Below are 16812 nucleotides of genomic sequence, written 5' to 3'. Positions count from 1 at the left end.
TTTTTCTACTTTTTTGTGTGTAGTTTTCTCCGTAAAGTGACAGGGAACCCCAATTAGTGCACCATGTACCCTCGCATGGCTCGCTTCGCACGTTACTATTCTCAATAGTAGTCCACGTGGATCGTAAAGTACTGTATGAAAAAGTTCAAAAAATGTCTATTCTGTATTTCTCATTTTTTTTCTTTTATAACCATTATCACCATAGTGGCTTGCAATTTACCTAATTACCCTGTACCTACAAGTGATACTACAGTACCAGGTAGGTTTCTGTGCCAAAGCATTACTTATTAGTAGTGATGTGCACCGGAAATTTTTCGGGTTTTGTGTTTTGGTTTTGGATTCGGTTCCGCGCCGTGTTTTGGTTTCGGACGCGTTTTGGCAAAACCTCCCTGAAAATTTTTTGTCGGTTTCGGGTGTGTTTTGGATTCGGGTGTTTTTTTTTACAAAAAACCCTCAAAAACAGCTTAAATCATAGAATTTGGGGTCATTTTGATCCCATAGTATTATTAACCTCAATAACCATAATTTACACTCATTTTCAGTCTATTCTGAAAACCTCACACCTCACAATATTATTTTTAGTCCTACAATTTGCACCGAGGTCGCTGGATGGCTAAGCTAAGTGACACAGTTGGCCGACACAAACACCTGGCCCATCTAGGAGTGGCACTGCAGTGTCAGGCAGGATGGCACTTCAAAAAAATTGTCCCCAAACAGCACATGATGCAAAGAAAAAAGAGGCGCACCAAGGTCACTGTGTGACTAAGCTAAGCGACCCAAGTGGCCGACACAAACACCTGGCCCATCTAGGAGTGGCACTGCAGTGTCAGGCAGGATGGCACTTAAAAAAAATTGTCCCCAAACAGCACATGATGCAAAAAAAAAAGAGGCGCACCAAGGTCGCTGGGTGACTAAGCTAATCGACACAAGTGGCCGACACAAACACCTGGCCCATCTAGGAGTGGCACTGCAGTGTCAGACAGGATGGTACTTCAAAAAAATTGTCCCCAAACAGCACATGATGCAAAGAAAAAAAGAGGCGCACCAAGGTCGCTGTGTGACTAAGCTAAGCGACACAAGTGGCCGACACAAGCACCTGGCCCATCTAGGAGTGGCACTGCAGTGTTAGGCAGGATGGCACTTCAAAAAAATTGTCCCCAAACAGCACATGATGCAAAGAAAAAAAGAGGCGCACCAAGGTCGCTGTGTGACTAAGCTAAGCGACACAAGTGGCCGACACAAACACCTGGCCCATCTAGGAGTGGCACTGCAGTGTCAGACGAGATGGCACTTCAAAAAAATTGTCCCCAAACAGCACATGATGCAAAGAAAAAAAGAGGCGCACCAAGGTCGCTGTGTGACTAAGCTAAGCGACACAAGTGGCCGACACAAACACCTGGCCCATCTAGGAGTGGCACTGCAGTGTCAGGCAGGATGGCAATTCAAAAAAATTGTCCCCAAACAGCACATGATGCAAAGAAAAAAAGAGGCGCACCAAGGTCGCTGTGTGACTAAGCTAAGCGACACAAGTGGCCGACACAAACACCTGGCCCATCTAGGAGTGGCACTGCAGTGTCAAGACAGGATGGCACTTCAAAAAAATACTCCCCAAACAGCACATGATGCAAAGAAAAATGAAAGAAAAAAGAGGTGCAAGATGGAATTGTCCTTGGGCCCTCCCACCCACCCTTATGTTGTATAAATAGGACATGCACACTTTAACGAACCCATCATTTCAGCGACAGGGTCTGCCACACGACTGTGACTGAAATGACTGGTTGGTTTGGGCCCCCACCAAAAAAGAAGCAATCAATCTCTCCTTGCACAAACTGGCTCTACAGAGGCAAGATGTCCACCTCATCATCATCCTCCGATTCCTCACCCCTTTCACTGTGTACATCCCCCTTCTCACAGATTATTAATTCGTCCCCACTGGAATCCACCATCTCAGATCCCTGTGTACTTTCTGGAGGCAATTGCTGGTGAATGTCTCCATGGAGGAATTGATTATAATTCATTTTGATGAACATCATCTTCTCCACATTTTCTGGAAGTAACTTCGTACGCCGATTGCTTACAAGGTGAGCGGCTGCACTAAACACTCTTTCGGAGTACACACTGGAAGGAGGGCAACTTAGGTAGAATAAAGCCAGTTTGTGCAAGGGCCTCCAAATTGCCTCTTTTTCCTGCCAGTATACGTACGGACTGTCTGACGTGCCTACTTGGATGCGGTCACTCATATAATCCTCCACCATTCTTTCAATGGTAACAGAATCATATGTAGTGACAGTAGACGACATGTCAGTAATCGTTGCCAGGTCTTTCAGTCCGGACCAGATGTCAGCACTCACTCCAGACTGCCCCGCATCACCGTCAGCGGGTGGGCTCGGAATTCTTAGCCTTTTCCTCGCACCCCCAGTTGCGGGAGAATGTGAAGGAGGAGCTGTTGACGGGTCACGTTCCGCTTGACTTGACAATTTTCTCACCAGCAGGTCTTTGAACCTCTGCAGACTTGTGTCTGCCGGAAAGAGAGATACAACGTAGGTTTTAAATCTAGGATCGAGCACGTGGCCAAAATGTAGTGCTCTGATTTCAACAGATTGACCACCCGTGAATCCTGGTTAAGCGAATTAAGGGCTCCATCCACAAGTCCCACATGCCTAGCGGAATCGCTCTGTTTTAGCTCCTCCTTCAATGTCTCCAGCTTCTTCTGCAAAAGCCTGATGAGGGGAATGACCTGACTCAGGCTGGCAGTGTCTGAACTGACTTCACGTGTGGCAAGTTCAAAGGGTTGCAGAACCTTGCACAACGTTGAAATCATTCTCCACTGCGCTTGAGTGAGGTGCATTTCCCCTCCTTTGCCTATATCGTGGGCAGATGTATAGGCTTGAATGGCCTTTTGCTGCAGGGCAGGTTCAGGACTGTTTGCTGGTGCTCCAGTTTTCGGCACGCGGTGGCTGAATGCCGAAAGTGGCCCGCAATTCTTCGGGCCACCGACAGCATCTCTTGCACGCCCCTGTCGTTTTTTAAATAATTCTGCACCACCAAATTCAGTGTATGTGCAAAACATGGGCCGTGCTGGAATTTGCCCATATGTAATGCACGCACAATATTGCTGGCGTTGTCCGATGTCACAAATCCCCAGGAGAGTCCAATTGGGGAAAGCCATTCTGCGATGATGTTCCTCAGTTTCCGTAAGAGGTTGTCAGCTGTGTGCCTCTTCTGGAAAGCGGTGATACAAAGCGTAGCCTGCCTAGGAACGAGTTGGCTTTTGCGAGATGCTGCTACTGGTGCCGCCGCTGCTGTTCTTGCGGGAGGCAATACATCTACCCAGTGGGCTGTCACAGTCATATAGTCCTGAGTCTGCCCTGCTCCACTTGTCCACATGTCCGTGGTTAAGTGGAGATTGGGTACAACTGCATTTTTTAGGACACTGGTGACTCTTTTTCTGAGGTCTGTGTACATTTTCGGTATCGCCTGCCTAGAGAAATGGAACCTAGATAGTATTTGGTACCGGGGACACAGTACCTCAAACAAGTCTCTAGTTGCCTCTGAATTAACGGTGGATACCGGAACCACGTTTCTCACCACCAGGGCTGACAAGACCTGAGTTATCCGCTTTGCAGCAGGATGACTGCTGTGATATTTTATCTTCCTCGCAAAGGACTGTTGGACAGTCAATTGCTTACTGGAAGTAGTACAAGTGGTCTTCCGACTTCCCCTCTGGGATGACGATCGACTCCCAGCAGCAACAACAGCAGCGCCAGCAGCAGTAGGCGTTACACTCAAGGATGCATCGGAGGAATCCCAGGCAGGAGAGGACTCGTCAGACTTGCCAGTGACATGGCCTGCAGGACTATTGGCTTTCCTGTGTAAGTTGGAATTTGACACTGAGGGAGTTGGTGGTGTGGTTTGCAGGAGCTTGGTTACAAGAGGAAGGGATTTAGTGGTCAGTGGACTGCTTCCGCTGTCATCTAAAGTTTTTGAACTTGTCACTGACTTCTGATGAATGCGGACCAGGTGACGTATAAGGGAGGATGTTCCTAGGTGGTTAACGTCCTTACCCCTACTTTTTACAGCTTGACAAAGGCAACACACGGCTTGACACCTGTTGTCCGCATTTGTGTTGAAATAATTCCACACCGAAGAGGTGATTTTTTTTGTATTTTGACCAGGCATGTCAATGGCCATTCACCAAAAGAAAAATGTGGGGCGAATGAGGCGCCACTTAACACTTATAGAGACACATAAATATATGCTTACACCAGTAAAAGTTCACGACAGGTAAATCAGAAATGACCTTCCATGGAAATGGATACTAAAAAGATAGTAAAAGAACACAAAACATAGTGTATTCCAATTTAATTGATTAAGCTTTTATTACTTCTTGGTCTCACTCACATGATGTATGAATTTAATTTGCAAGTAGAAATTAGTGCATCAGGATGATTCAGCTTCATAAGCATGTACCCAGTATCAGCTCCAATTAGCAGTGATATGCGCTTTTAATTTGCATGTAGAAATCAGTGCATCAGGATAAATGTGCACCCAGCATAAACTCCAATTAGCACTTTGAAAAAAAGAGTAGAAAATAGTGCAATACCGTCTGTGTAAGGGAAATGGATTCTTTTAATAAAAACACTTACAAACACAGACTTGTTAACAGCATTAAACAATTAAAAGTTGCATGGATATCGGGATAAAGGAGAAAGCCACCAGCAGCATGGGATTATAATCACTGCAAGTCCCGGTTTACTCAAGGCGTCCCCACGCTGTCAGATCCGTTCTCCAAGTCTCCAAACAACCAAGCATAAAAAGCAGTCCCCAGCTTAAGCGCTTTCGGATGTCATATCCTTCTTCAGAAGTGTCTCCCCGGGTGCCTGACTTAAACAAACCACCTCACCATCAGAATCCTCCTTGTCAATTTCCTCCCCAGCGTCAGCAACACCCATATCCTCATCCTGGTGTACTTCAACAGTGACATCTTCAATTTGACTATCAGGAACTGGACTGCGGGTGCTCCTTCCAGCACTTGCAGGGGGCGTGCAAATGGTGGAAGGCGCAAGCTCTTCCCGTCCAGTGTTGGGAAGGTCAGGCATCGCAACCGACACAATTGGACTCTCCTTGGGGATTTGTGATTTAGAAGAACGCACAGTTCTTTGCTGTGCTTTTGCCAGCTTAAGTCTTTTCATTTTTCTAGCGAGAGGATGAGTGCTTCCATCCTCATGTGAAGCTGAACCACTAGCCATGAACATAGGCCAGGGCCTCAGCCGTTCCTTGCCACTCCGTGTCGTAAATGGCATATTGGCAAGTTTACGCTTCTCATCAGACGCTTTCAATTTTGATTTTTGGGTTATTTTACTGAACTTTTGTTTTTTGGATTTTACATGCTCTCTACTATGAAATTGGGCATCGGCCTTGGCATTTCATCGTCTCGGCCATGACTAGTGGCAGCAGCTTCAGCACGAGGTGGAAGTGGATCTTGATCTTTCCCTATTTTAACTAGTGATGTGCACCGGCCATTTTTCGGGTTTTGTGTTTTGGTTTTGGATTCGGTTCCGCGGCCGTGTCTTGGATTCGGACGCGTTTTGGCAAAACCTCACCAAAATTTTTTTGTCGGATTCGGGTGTGTTTTGGATTCGGGTGTTTTTTTAAAAAAAACCTAAAAAACAGCTTAAATCATAGAATTTGGGGCTCATTTTGATCCCATAGTATTATTAACCTCAATAACCATAATTTACACTCATTTCCAGTCTATTCTGAACACCTCACAATATTATTTTTAGTCCTAAAATTTGCACCGAGGTCGCTGGATGGCTAAGCTAAGCGACACAAGTGGCCGACACAAACACCTGGCCCATCTAGGAGTGGCACTGCAGTGTCACGCAGGATGGCCCTTCCAAAAAACACTCCCCAAACAGCACATGACGCAAAGAAAAAAAGAGGCGCAATGAGGTAGCTGTGTGAGTAAGATAAGCGACCCTAGTGGCCGACACAAACACCTGGCCCATCTAGGATTGGCACTGCAGTGTCACGCAGGATGGCCCTTCCAAAAAACACTCCCCAAACAGCACATGACGCAAAGAAAAATGAAAGAAAAAAGAGGTGCAAGATGGAATTGTCCTTGGGCCCTCCCACCCACCCTTATGTTGTATAAACAGGACATGCACACTTTAACGAACCCATCATTTCAGCGACAGGGTCTGCCACACGACTGTGACTGAAATGACTGGTTGGTTTGGGCCCCCACCAAAAAAAGAAGCAATCAATCTCTCCTTGCACAAACTGGCTCTACAGAGGCAAGATGTCCACCTCATCATCATCCTCCGATTCCTCACCCCTTTCACTGTGTACATCCCCCTCCTCACAGATTATTAATTCGTCCCCACTGGAATCCACCATCTCAGGTCCCTGTGTACTTTGTGGAGGCAATTGCTGCTGGTGAATGTCTCCACGGAGGAATTGATTATAATTCATTTTGATGAACATCATCTTCTCCACATTTTCTGGAAGTAACCTCGTACGCCGATTGCTGACAAGGTGAGCGGCTGCACTAAACACTCTTTCGGAGTACACACTGGAGGGAGGGCAACTTAGGTAGAATAAAGCCAATTTGTGCAAGGGCCTCCAAATTGCCTCTTTTTCCTGCCAGTATACGTATGGACTGTCTGACGTGCCTACTTGGATGCGGTCACTCATATAATCCTCCACCATTCTTTCAATGGTGAGAGAATCATATGAAGTGACAGTAGACGACATGTCAGTAATCGTTGGCAGGTCCTTCAGTCCGGACCAGATGTCAGCACTCGCTCCAGACTGCCCTGCATCACCGCCAGCGGGTGGGCTCGGAATTCTTAGCCTTTCCTCGCACCCCCAGTTGCGGGAGAATGTGAAGGAGGAGCTGTTGACTGGTCACGTTCCGCTTGACTTGACAATTTTCTCACCGGCAGATCTATGAACCTCTGCAGACTTGTGTCTGCCAGCAAGAGAGATACAACGTAGGTTTTAAATCTAGGATCGAGCACGGTGGCCAAAATGTAGTGCTCTGATTTCAACAGATTGACCACCCGTGAATCCTGGTTAAGCGAATTAAGGGCTCCATCCACAAGTCCCACATGCCTAGCGGAATCGCTCTGTTTTAGCTCCTCCTTCAATGTCTCCAGCTTCTTCTGCAAAAACCTGATGAGGGGAATGACCTGACTCAGGCTGGCAGTGTCTGAACTGACTTCACGTGTGGCAAGTTCAAAGGGTTGCAGAACCTTGCACAACGTTGAAATCATTCTCCACTGCGCTTGAGTCAGGTGCATTCCCCCTCCTTTGCCTATATCGTGGCCAGATGTATAGGCTTGAATGGCCTTTTGCTGCTCCTCCATCCTCTGAAGCATATAGAGGGTTGAATTCCACCTCGTTACCACCTCTTGCTTCAGATGATGGCAGGGCAGGTTCAGGACTGTTTGCTGGTGCTCCAGTCTTCTGTACGCGGTAGCCGAATGCCGAAAGTGGCCCGCAATACTTCGGGCCACCGACAGCATCTCTTGCACGCCCCTGTCGTTTTTTAAATAATTCTGCACCACCAAATTCAATGTATGTGCAAAACATGGGACGTGCTGGAATTTGCCCAGATGTAATGCACGCACAATATTGCTGGCGTTGTCCGATGTCACAAATCCCCAGGAGAGTCCAATTGGGGTAAGCCATTCTGCGATGATGTTCCTCAGTTTCCGTAAGAGGTTGTCAGCTGTGTGCCTCTTCTGGAAAGCGGTGATACAAAGCGTAGCCTGCCTAGGAATGAGTTGGCTTTTGCGAGATGCTGCTACTGGTGCCACCGCTGCTGTTCTTGCGGGAGGCAATACATCTACCCAGTGGGCTGTCACAGTCATATAGTCCTGAGTCTGCCCTGCTCCACTTGTCCACATGTCCGTGGTTAAGTGGACATTGGGTACAACTGCATTTTTTAGGACACTGGTGACTCTTTTTCTGAGGTCTGTGTACATTTTCGGTATCGCCTGCCTAGAGAAATGGAACCTAGATGGTATTTGGTACCGGGGACACAGTACCTCAATCAAGTCTCTAGTTGCCTCTGAATTAACGGTGGATAGCGGAACCACGTTTCTCACCGCCCAGGCTGCCAAGGCCTGAGTTATCTGCTTTGCAGCAGGATGACTGCTGTGATATTTCATCTTCCTCGCAAAGGACTGTTGGAACAATCAATTGCTTACTGGAAGTAGTACAAGTGGTCTTCCGACTTCCCCTCTGGGATGACGATCGACTCCCAGCAGCTACAACAGCAGCGCCAGCAGCAGTAGGTGTTTCACTCAAGGATGCATCGGAGGAATCCCAGGCAGGAGAGGACTCGTCAGACTTGCCAGTGACATGGCCTGCAGGACTATTGGCTTTCCTGGTTAAGGAGGAAATTGACACTGAGGGAGTTGGTGGTGTGGTTTGCAGGAGCTTGGTTACAAGAGGAAGGGATTTAGTGGTCAGTGGACTGCTTCCGCTGTCACCCAAAGTTTTTGAACTTGTCACTGACTTATGATGAATGCGCTGCAGGTGACGTATAAGGGAAGATGTTCCTAGGTGGTTAACGTCCTTACCCCTACTTATTACAGCTTGACAAAGGCAACACACGGCTTGACACCTGTTGTCCGCATTTGTGTTGAAATAATTCCACACCGAAGAGCTGATTTTTTTTGTATTTTGACCAGGCATGTCAATGGCCATATTCGTCCCACGGACAACAGGTGTCTCCCCGGGTGCCTGACTTAAACAAACCACCTCACAATCAGAATCCTCCTTGTCAATTTCCTCCCCAGCGCCAGCAACACCCATATCCTCATCCTGGTGTACTTCAACAGTGACATCTTCAATTTGACTATCAGGAACTGGACTGCGGGTGCTCCTTCCAGCACTTGCAGGGGGCGTGCAAATGGTGGAAGGCGCAAGCTCTTCCCGTCCAGTGTTGGGAAGGTCAGGCATCGCAACCGACACAATTGGACTCTCCTTGGGGATTTGTGATTTAGAAGAACGCACAGTTCTTGGCTGTGCTTTTGCCAGCTTAAGTCTTTTCATTTTTCTAGCGAGAGGATGAGTGCTTCCATCCTCATGTGAATCTGAACCACTAGCCATGAACATAGGCCAGGGCCTCAGCCGTTCCTTGCCACTCTGTGTCGTAAATGGCATATTGGCAAGTTTACGCTTCTCATCAGATGCTTTCAATTTTGATTTTTGGGTCATTTTACTGAACTTTTGTTTTTTGGATTTTACATGCTCTCTACTATGACATTGTGCATCGGCCTTGGCAGACGACGTTGATGGCATTTCATCGTCTCGGCCATGACTAGTGGCAGCAGCTTCAGCACGAGGTGGAAGTGGATCTTGATCTTTCCCTATTTTAACCTCCACATTTTTGTTCTCCATTTTTTAATGTGTGGAATTATATGCCAGTATCAATAGCAATGGCCTACTACTATATATACTGCGCACAACTGAAATGCACCACAGGTATGGATGGATAGTATACTTGACGACACAGAGGTAGGTAGAGCAGTGGCCTTCCGTACCGTACTGCTATATATAGTGGTGGTCACTGTCAGCAAACTGCAAAACTAAAATTCACCACAGGTATAGAATCTAGATGGATAGTATACTTGACGACACAGAGGTAGGTAGAGCAGTGGTCTTCCGTACCGTACTGCTATATATACTGGTGGTTACTGGTCAGCAAAACTCTGCACTGTACTCCTCCTATATAATATACTGGTGGTCCCCAGTCCCCACAATAAAGCAGTGTGAGCACAGATATATGCAGCACACTGAGCACAGATATGGAGTGTTTTTCAGGCAGACAACGTATACTGGTGGTCACTGGTCAGCAAAACTCTGCACTGTACTCCTCCTATATAATATACTGGTGGTCCCCAGTCCCCACAATAAAGCAGTGTGAGCACAGATATATGCAGCACACTGAGCACAGATATGGATTGTTTTTCAGGCAGACAACGTATACTGGTGGTCACTGGTCAGCAAAACTCTGCACTGTACTCCTCCTATATAATACAGCTGCTCCCCAGTCCCCACAATTAAGCAGTGTGAGCACAGATATATGCAGCACACTGAGCACAGATATGGAGTGTTTTTCAGGCAGACAACGTATACTGGTGGTCACTGTTCTGCAAAACTCTGCACTGTACTCCTCCTATATAATATACTGGTGGTCCCCAGTCCCCACAATAAAGCAGTGTGAGCACAGATATATGCAGCACACTGAGCACAGATATGGAGTGTTTTTCAGGCAGACAACGTATACTGGTGGTCACTGGTCAGCAAAACTCTGCACTGTACTCCTCCTATATAATACTGCTGCTCCCCAGTCCCCACGATTATGCAGTGTGAGCACAGATATATGCAGCACACTGAGCACAGATATGGAGTGTTTTTCAGGCAGACAACGTATACTGGTGGTCACTGGTCAGCAAAACTCTGCACTGTACTCCTCCTATATAACACTGCTGCTCCCCAGTCCCCACAATTAAGCAGTGTGAGCACAGATATATGCAGCACACTGAGCACAGATATGGAGTGTTTTTCAGGCAGACAACGTATACTGGTGGTCACTGGTCAGCAAAACTCTGCACTGTACTCCTCCTATATAATATACTGGTGGTCCCCAGTCCCCACAATAAAGCAGTGTGAGCACAGATATATGCAGCACACTGAGCACAGATATGGAGTGTTTTTCAGGCAGACAACGTATACTGGTGGTCACTGGTCAGCAAAACTCTGCACTGTACTCCTCCTATATAATATACTGGTGGTCCCCAGTCCCCACAATAAAGCAGTGTGAGCACAGATATATGCAGCACACTGAGCACAGATATGGAGTGTTTTTCAGGCAGACAATGTATACTGGTGGTCACTGGTCAGCAAAACTCTGCACTGTACTCCTCCTATATAATACAGCTGCTCCCCAGTCCCCACAATTAAGCAATAAGCACAAATATTTTTGCATCAAGAATTCAAGATTAATAAACGGAGAGGACGCCAGCCACGTCCTCTCCCTAACATTTCCAATGCACGAGTGAAAATGGCGGCGACGCGCGGCTGCTTATATAGAATCCGAATCTCGCGAGAATCCGACAGCGGGATGATGACGTTCGGGCGCGCTCGGATTAACCGAGCCAAACGGGAGAATCCGAGTATGCCTCGGACCCGTGTAAAATGGGTGAAGTTCGGGGGGGGTTCGGTTTCCGAGGAACCGAACCCGCTCATCACTACTTATTAGACTGTGGGGAAGATTGAAATCTTGGAGAGAGATAAAGCACCAATCAAGCTGAAGCTTTTGTTATTTTACAGATTGTGTTAGAAAAATGATAGTTAGAACAAGAGATGTGCGGTTCGGTTCTCCAGTGATCCGAATCCATCTGGATTTTGTGGTTCCGAACTAAACCAAAACCTGGTCCGGATCCCCTGAGGAGATCTGTTCTGAACCGAGTCCTGGTTCAAACCTTACCGTGGTTTGGAATTTGGATTTTAAGTCTGAAATTCGGGTTTTGGATTGCAAAAATTACATGATTTGAGCAGTTTTTACTGATTTTTTTTTTTTTTTTATCACTGATTATCAAATTTTTTATCGATTTTAAACCAAACCAAAATCTGAATCCAAACTAAGGGGTCTATTTACTAAGCCTTGGATGGAGATAAAGTCACTGGAGAGAAAGTACCAGCCAATTGGCACCTGTCATTTTTCAAATGCAGCCTGTGGCATGGCAGTTAGGAGCTGATTGGCTGGTACTTTATCTCCAGCGACTTTATCTCCATCCAAGGATTAGTAAATAGATCCCTAAAACACTTGAGGGTGGTTTTGCCAAAGCAAAAATATGATAATGAATTAGAACCAAAACCAAAACATAGGGGTCTGCGCACATCTCTAGTTAAAAGCTTATTGGGGGGGGCGTGGTTTGGCCAGCAAGCTGAATGGAAGGGTTTTCCAGGAGCTCCTGCTAACCCTCTACACATTTAGCCTCTACTATATATTGATCAGGTCCCTCACCGACCCCATAGTGCCCTGTGGCTCTACTTTAACTCACCTGCTTGAGGGGTAGCGACTGCGGAGCCGGGGGACCCTTTTAAGGGTCTTTGCGGGTTGCGGCCTACCCCTCCCTGTGAAGCCGGGGACTGGAGTGGAGATCCCCCCCGGACTCGACACTCGGCCGAGTGTCACGCTCCTGCCGGGGAGCCCGGAGACGGAGCCTGCACCTGCCCACACCAGAAGGCAGCGACGCGGGGAAGAGGAGGCTGCGGGCTGTGGAGACGGTGACCCCTCGGACCTTCACTCCCGAGACGCGGCGACGGAGACGGAGGCCCTGAAAGCCCGTGGACCAGACGGAGGCGACGGCTGGTAGGTTTTGACTGGCCTGCTAGTCCCTCGCTGTCCGGCGGCCCTGCAGCACCCGCGGCGCCTCTCCCACCCGCTGACGCTCAGCCGCGAATGCTCCCAGCACAGGCCCGACTGCCAAGGCCTCCGCTCCCCGCATCTGAAGACCGGGGACTGGAGTTTTGAGGAGGCCCGGCCGCGAGTTCCGGGACCGGAACGAGGACACGGCGGGCCCCGAGCACGCACCCTTAGACGCCTGCTTTATACACAGGGCCCCTTTCCACCTGTGGCAGACCTAATAACTGGCATATTTTATCAATCAATATCTGGGGGTGTTTATTACACATACACACTGCATACAGCTCTCTGGTGTGAATGCACTCCTTGGATACCTGCACCATTTATTTCATCATGTCCCACTGTATCTGTTGAGCACCTTAGGGGGCGCTTTATTATTCTACAGTTCTGATATTACACTTCCTTGGATCAGTGGGCCTAATTCCTAATTCCTATTTTCCAGTGGCAGTGCCCTTTGAGGTCTATATATTGAGCTGGAGCTCCCCCTAGTGACTTACCCATATACATAGTTATACATGTGTTACTCAAGTCCCCTTACACTTGCCTGATAGAATTTGCAAAAGAGGTGGGTCGCTCTCTGGGGGCCGGTGATGCGGGCGCCTCATATTTACCTCCACATTACCGAAGAGGCGGGATCCGATGCCCACTATGTGCCTGTTATCCTACTAGCGATCACCGATTAATGGCGTGTTAGTACCATTCCACTGGGAGTCACCATGCTATAGGCACTTCACAGCGTATCAAGCAACGCCAAGTTTATGCTTATGATACCTTTTGCAACCTCGTATTCATCTACTCACTTCTAAGCATGGTCAGATCCGGGAAAAAGAAATGTAATACTGCACAACCTAAGGAGACCGCGACCCAACCGGGAATGAGACCGTTCCTACAACCTACTCCTGCAAGATTATCCGGAAACCTCTCTCCCTCCAGCCCGTCATCCTGCCATTCTGCTTCCTCTGCCTCTCCGTTAATGATGGAGCAGCCTACCCCACACACCCACAGCGATACCGCTCTTCAAGATATCCTGCAATTTATGAAAACACTCCCAACTAAGCAGGATATCCAAGATACCATGCGAAGAGAGCTGGCATCAATCAAACAAGATATCTTGCAGCTTTCTGATAGGGTGAACACGCTTGAAGAGCATCGAGACTCTACTGATAACTTTCTGGGGTCCTTAACAGATGTTATCAAAACCCAGTCGGATGAGATCAGATCACTACGGACCCGTGTATTGGATTTGGATAACAGAGGTAGGAGGAATAATATCCGGGTGAGAGGTATTCCAGAAGAGGTCCCCCAGACAGGCATAGTGGATACCTTGACGACAATCTTCAACACAATTCTGGGCAAAGACCCAGCTGCCATCATAACATTTGATAGAGCTCACCGCGCACTCAAGCCAAGGGGGCTTTCTTCCGATCGACCCCGAGACGTCATATGTCGCCTGCATTATTATTCCCAGAAGGAAGAAATTATGAATAAAGCACGTCATATAGATGACTTGGACTACAAGGGCAACCCTATCTCCATCTTTCAAGATCTCTCCTGGCCCACCCTGCAACAAAGGAAGATTCTTCGCCCCATTACGGAAGAACTCCGCAAACGACAGCTGAAATACAGATGGGGTTTTCCTTTCAGCCTACAGGTATCATCTTCAGGCAAGATACACTCTCTCCATACCCCATCCGACCTCCCCACCTTCTGCTCCGGTCTCGGTCTCCCACCCTTGAAGGTCCCGGACTGGGACTTCATCCTCCCGGATCTACACCCACCACAGCCTGCGGGAAATAGAGAGCCATGGCAAGTGGTCGGCAGTTCTCAAAAGAAACCTTCAAAACCACTTCCTGCTCGCCAAGATTCCTCCCCTACCTGAAGAAACCGCTTCCCACTTCTCTGCCAATTGATCTCTTTTGTTTTCTTCAGGAGGACTGAATATCCTGACTGTGATGTACCAAGTGGGACACGTTATACGCGGCCTAGTGCCAATTCAGCCTCATTTTACTGCGTCCCCCCCTCCCCGGTCTCATCTTCAGTCCTGGAATTCAGAGATGTGACTTTACCAGAAGTTAGTTAATTGTTCCCACCGGTTGATATTATTGGTCATTATAAACCTTACTTAGTGAGTATTATTCTCTTACGATGTTTATGCTAAAACAGTGCCTGTAAGGGTGACTCCCTTACCCCAGTCCCGCATACGGCCGTTGTGCCCCATGGGGATGCTGGTTAATATACCTACCTGCTTCCCCATTGCGGATGTTTCTATGTTTACGATGTTTCTATTTTCTGTAACTTGCTCTTTTCTTCACTCTTCTTCTCCTTACCATTTTTTTTATTTTTTTATTTTCTTTGGTGAACTGTCCGAGTACTATACTTCTTTGTGTTATGATACGATGTGATGTCTCTTCCAGGTATACTTAAATTCACCTTGATTAATGCAAAGGGGCTTAACACCCCCGAGAAAAGATCCCATTTACTTCGGACACTACGATCTGACAGAGTAGATGTGGCTCTGATTCAGGAGACACATTTTAAGATCTCTGCTCGTGGGCCTTCCTTAGTAAATCAAAGATTTCCCCTTGCTTTCTATTCCAACAATCCTGAAAGTAAATCTAAGGGGGTTGCTATAATTTTTTCTAAGGCCCTCCAAGTGTCTAATGTCTCTGTTCATAAACTAGTCCCAGGGAGATTACTAGTAGTCCAATGCAATATATTTTCCCAGGCATACACCCTCATAGCCCTCTATGCTCCAAATCAAGGCCAAATACCCTTTTTTCGATCCCACCTTGCCCGACTTGAGGCCCTTATGCAGGGTATCGTAGTTTTGGGAGGCGACCTAAACTGGTCCATGGACCCCTCCATCGACACCTCCCCTCCAGCCCCTAAATTCTCTGAACATAAACATAGACAGGTTAGGAAGGTCTTCCACGAATTTCAATTGGCTGACTCTTGGCGGGTCACACATCCCACTGACAGAGATTTCTCTTTTTTCTCGCACCCACATCAGGTTTACTCACGCCTAGACTATTTATTCTTAAGCCATAGGCACCTCCCTCTAATCGTAGATGCCTCTATTGGCTCCATCACGTGGTCGGACCATGCCCAAGTATCCTTGTCCCTATCGGCCCCCTCTCGAACCCCTGGTCCTTGGACCTGGTGCCTTAATGAATCCCTCTTGTATGATGCATATTGCAAATCGGAACTGGATAAGGCATTGTCCGATTACTTTGACATTAATGATACAGGAGAACTATCTGAAATTACGGTCTGGGAGGCCCACAAATGTGTTATACGGGGTAAACTGATCCAATTAGGCTCATTTGTGAAGAAGAACAGTCAGGCCTTAATCACCACACTATTACATAAAATTCATTCCCTAGAGTCCCGCCACAAATCCTCCCTGACCCCATCGGATTTGGTGGAGCTGTCTGCGACCCGGGCACAACTCCGATCAACCCTTAATAACAAAACCCAAGCCTCCTTGCGTAAATGTAATAGCAAATATTATAAGTGGGGGAATAAGCCGGGTCGGCTGCTGGCCCAGGCACTTAGATCTCAGAGATTGGCCTCCTTCATTCCCTCAATGAAAAATAATACGGGTTCCGTATGCTTTAAGTCCCCGGAGATAGCAGCATGCTTTAAAAATTATTACAATACTCTATATAACCTAGGTGACCCTTCCCAGGCCCACAACCCCCTCTCCAATATGTTAAGAGCCAGGAAATACTTAGCTGATGTGGCATTCCCTCGACTGTCAGGGTCTGACCGGGAATCCTTAGAAGCACCTTTCACTTTGACCGAGGTGGAACGTGTTATCTCTACCGCCCCCCTACGTAAAAGTCCGGGCCCAGATGGCTTCACAGCCACCTATTATAAGATATTTAAAGAGGTTCTCGCTCCCAAAATACTGCGGGCTTTCAACTCCATATCCGCCGAAACCCACTTCTCCAGACAATCACTTGAGGCCCACATCACGGTGATCCCTAAACAAGGAAAGGACCCCTCAGTATGCTCCAGTTACAGGCCAATTTCCCTGCTTAATCTAGATCTCAAATTCTTTGCGAAACTAATGGCTCTTAGATTGAATGAATTTCTCCCGTCGCTTGTCCATAACGACCAAGTGGGCTTTGTCCCCGGCCGTGAAGCTAAAGATAATACGACTAAACTCCTAAATCTCATCCATTTGGCCTCTAGCAGCAAGACATCCACTGTGTTGTTGTCTACAGATGCCGAAAAGGCTTTCGACAGGGTAAATTGGGATTTCATGAGAGCGGTGCTGGAGCATATTGGGTTGGGCCCACGAGCCCTCCATGGAATACTATCTCTATATACACAACCATCGGCTAAAGTACAGGTTA

Source organism: Pseudophryne corroboree, chromosome 7 (assembly GCF_028390025.1).
Source record: "Pseudophryne corroboree isolate aPseCor3 chromosome 7, aPseCor3.hap2, whole genome shotgun sequence".
In the NCBI taxonomy this organism is placed as follows: Eukaryota; Metazoa; Chordata; class Amphibia; order Anura; family Myobatrachidae; genus Pseudophryne; species Pseudophryne corroboree.
Note: the sequence above shows the minus strand (reverse complement) of the source record.